The sequence below is a fragment of the Phlebotomus argentipes genome, unplaced genomic scaffold, assembly GCF_947086385.1.
Source record: "Phlebotomus argentipes unplaced genomic scaffold, Phlebotomus argentipes genome assembly scaffold_4, whole genome shotgun sequence".
NCBI classification, from domain to species: domain Eukaryota; kingdom Metazoa; phylum Arthropoda; class Insecta; order Diptera; family Psychodidae; genus Phlebotomus; species Phlebotomus argentipes.
This window is the reverse complement of record NW_026776174.1, coordinates 9,888,418-9,893,101: the sequence shown is the minus strand read 5'-3', so window position 1 is coordinate 9,893,101 and position 4,684 is coordinate 9,888,418.

Genomic DNA, 4,684 nt, shown 5'->3' with positions numbered 1-4,684 from the left:
GTCGATTTCACTAAACCCTCCAGTCGTAATGAGACCATAGCAAGGATTCCCTCCTCCCGAAAGGATGTTACTTGATTATGTATGTATTCTTTGATGAGGTCTAATAACAATAGAATTGATTACTGAGGAAATATGGTCCATTGCTTGGTGTGGATGTCCAAGGCGCTCCATGACCGGAATAATGTATGTTTTGAGAGTCGCCAAGAGTCAATCAGAATGAGACTCATTTTTCTTTTCAATGAAACTCATTAATTAAGAAATGCTCCTCTTCGTGATTCATCCTCGCTGTTAATACGCAAAACATGAAATTTTATTGTTGCCAAAGATATAACACGAGAGTTGTACGCACAGCGCCAGGGAAAAAAAGGTTCCCATTTGTTTGGAATGTTCCAACAAAAACAATTCCTTTGTGAGGCATTTTCTCTCTCCTTCACTTCTTATGCAATATAGCAAATACATGGGGTATAATCTAGAAATTCTAATGGCGATATAATGCGAAGAGATAATTCTTCTGGGTGGCACAGATGTGGCCTCATTCTTATGAAAATAGCAATGGCGAAAGGAAGTGTGCGGCTAATGTGACTCTTGACCTTTTTAATCCCGCTTCTCGTTCATCAAATTGCGATTTGCATCTCTGTGGAAAGTCCCTTCAGCGTCCAGGGACGAAACAATATAATTGTTCTTATTTTCTCTGCCAACAACCTTTTAATTGTAAAAAAGGATGTCCTGTGGATATATTCAACAATGTTGGCAATATTCAACAATGTCGTTTGGGAATCAATATTAGCTCCTCTTCACATACGTTTTAAGCTAATGACATCAATCAGAAAATTGCTTTACATACCTGGAAATTAGTTATTAATGAAATATCAAGTCAAATAAACACTGAGTCGTACAAATATCCATATTAAATTCTCGGTAAATTCTCTATCTCTGTCTCTGTCTTTTTAATTAAATTGGTGAAATGTCGGTTCAAAAGGCTCAGTTTGAAGTGGTTATTGCTTTGGATATTGCCTCTATAGCACCACTTGCTCATCATTTCACCCCCTCTGACTGGCGTTCCTCAACACCCACACCATGGCACAGAAAAGGACACCCTTCAGTGTTGTTATCGTGTGTAAATGACCATCGACAACAAGCCACTTATCAGAAAAACAAATAAACCACTCATACAACAAAATATAAAAGCACCCAGCGATGGTGTCCTGCTACATAACGCTACATCGTAATGTATATTACGTTAATTGTATTATTTGGGGAGTTATCGGACGGCAGGAAAATGAAGTCGTGCCTGTATCTTTTCGGAGTGCTTAAACAAAAGTAATTAATTAATCAAAGTTCCGAGGCAAAAATACCATAGGGCAATCACGCCGGGCGACTTTCTGGTGGCCAGGGTCTGTTTTGAGGTTTTTTCAAGTCAATTATGCTTCAGAATGAAAAGGAAGAGTGAAAAAATAGGCGTACAGCTCTCCTCGCTTTCTTCCTCTTGCCAAATTAATTTTCCACCCCCGTCAGGAAAAATTATTGAAGTGAAAAGGTGTGATTTTTTTGAACGTGCGCAAAGAGATTATAAACGTAAATTTCATTTAAACATTTCGCCTATATATATAACATATTTTTCACATGTTTGACGGTTGGTTGCGTGATTCCGTAAATCATACATTTTTCAAAAGACACACACACACACACACATGGAGAGAGGAAAAAACATCCACTTTATTAAATATTCACCTTTTACCACAATTTCACACACAAGAATTGCCTGTGCTATGCATTGCCAAACAACTGATACATATGTACAGATTTATTGCTAAATAATTCCTTTCATATTTCCCCAAGCAATTCTCATCCTTTTTATTTCTCTTCCCGCCGCATTTCAATGAATTACCCCCGTCTTGGCAATAACTATATGCGGTGGGAATATGGAAGGTTGTAGGGATGAGGGTGAACACGAGGCGCAAATGTATTTGCACAGTGTTCACGGCAACTGACACAGTGCAAGGTGAAAGAGGAAGCACTTGTCAATATACTTGAGGTATCCTTATATTGCTCCATCTGAAAAATGTTCCATCCCCGGAATATTTCTCCTGAGGAAAACTGATACCAATGTGAAAATCTGCTCTGGCAAACTCATTTTGATTCTTCTGAGATATTCATAAATATTTTTTCCCGTCTCCTACTCACCTTCAACCCCCAAACGCCCCTCGGCCCATGTCATAGTTCAAAATCACAAGTATAACATGTATTTTAACCATCATGCCGTGTATAACCTCTGCAGACTCATACATTTTATATAAACTTTGGTATTTTGATAGCTATTCGAGGAATTGGAATGACATTTTTTTTCCTTCCTCGCACTTGGGTGATAAATCTACAAGTCCAATTTTACGGTAAAATCGTTTAAATAAGGGAAAGAATTCCGATAGAATCTTCTGCTATAACGTTGAATGAAATAATGGCTGGAATGGAGTGATTCGGATTTATTTTATGGCACGAACAAATTGCAAAATAAATTACAATACATATGACCCATATTTCCGGATGAACTTTCTAGATACGGGAAAAATGCATGACTATCAATCTAATAACGTAGTGACCAATTAATAAAATGTACTTGAAAATGTTGAAGGATGCAAAGAAAATTTATCAGACAAGCTTAATTAAAACAAAAACATAACTAAGCGCGAGTGTATTAAAAAGCAAATTAATAATTCGATATAATGTTTTCAATCCAAATTCACACTTTGAACGACAATCTCAAATATTAAATTATAAAATTAATTTAAAATATATGTTTATGCATTTATTTATAGGACTGTCACAAAAACAGATGCAAGGAAAATGATGCAAATTTTGTTTTTTTTTTATTTTGTTTGATGTTTAATTATTTTTGCAATTTCCGAGAATCTAAAAATATATAAAATTCTCTTTCAAAAACTTCCTGCAGAAGTTTCTCGATAAACCCCTTTAAAAAATTTTGCCACCGTCATTTAACTTTATTCTTGCGTGAGAAAAAAAACAGTAAAGAAAACAAAAATGAGTGTTACAGATGTAAAAGCTTTAGATGGTGAAATTCTACTTAGTGAGGAAGAAATAGGAGCTTAACACAAATTAATTACACTTTTTCCTACACATTTATATAGCCAGGTCGGGAGGGAAAAATGGGATTTATTCTCGGGTTTCGGGGGCGGACGATGGTGTGCGGAGTGTGAGTGAAAAAAATTATCTAGAAATCCAGCATTCTCTAGTGCTGTGTGTACATGCATATGTATATTGATGTTACTATGTAGTTTATGTATTTTGGAGTGTTTCTTATAAAGTACATTTCTGTCCTGTTGAAAATTAATTCGAAAAGTAGAAAGAAAGTAAAGTGTTCTTTCAACCCTCTTATGCTCTTCGCTGCATCAGGAAAAGTTCCTAATGGATTTCCACTATGTACGTTACAACTTTGATTTTTTCTAGTTCCTTCTCCTTGAACAATAAAATGATTATTTTCATACGAGAAACACCATTATGTTCCACTTTTGCCGCACACAAAGACTCCAACTTGTTTGGGAGTGAAGTTCGAGCACCAAACAAATTTATGTGAATTCATACATATTTGTGGCCCTCGATCCAAATTTATTGCATCTTTCCAATACGATGTGGGTTTTTTTTTTTAATTGCACAGGCAGGAGAAAAAAGTTTGATTAACATGGAAATGGATAGGGAGTGGGAGTACTCTATATTGGAATTGCTTTTATGAAAATTTATTCGATGCGTTTTTCCAAGCCAGAGGGATTTTTGGAAAAGGTGCTCGAACAAAAAAAATCATTGACAAAGTTTTCATGTACCATTCCAGGTAATACACTAAAATAATCCTCGATGAACATTAAGCGCTCATATTCATATTTCAATGGGTATTTACACACAGATGGATGTACGATGGTATATGGCAACACATAAAAATGCTATATTTTCGTTACATACGTACATATGATGCTGAGTAGATGATATATATGTGTGGATGTAGGTAATGTACGAAATCGTCGCCATGTTTTCTCACAGTTTTCACGCAGACTCTGTGCAGTTTAAAAACGTGGAAGATGCATCATTTATTGATTTTCCCCCAAAATACACGAGGCTCTTCACATGAAACTTCCCATTCATGGAAACTCCGCGCGCGCGGGGGGTCAAGTGGATTGGACAACTGGATGCGAAATGTTTGGTGTGATTGCTTCGCGTGAAATATAGGACAATTTGCCTAAATGATTGTCTTCCGGCAACAATGGTGTGCGGTTGGGTATTTATTTGAAAAGAAAAATATTTGTATTTATGTGCGAGAAAATGTATACATTTTGATGTATGAAAGTTCAGTTGATATCGACAGCTGTAGCTCCTCTCCTGCTCGATGCGCCACGCTTTTCCCCTGCGCCCCACATGGCCGCGTCGTGCGCGTGCCCGCACGATGTTTCCGAGCCCCACCAAGTCACTACCCAGTGTACATGGCGTAGGCTCGTACATAGGAGGATTCCGTACGGTGGTTTTTCCATTGCAATGTGGGGCCCTCGTAACGTCGCTCCCGAGTTGTGTGTATTTGTGTGAAAAATGATGTCTATTTCCATCCATCGTCAGTACGCAATCGTGCGTCGAGAACTCGGAAGAGACGCTCCTGTTCGGCACAAATGTTCGTGGGCTTCAGATG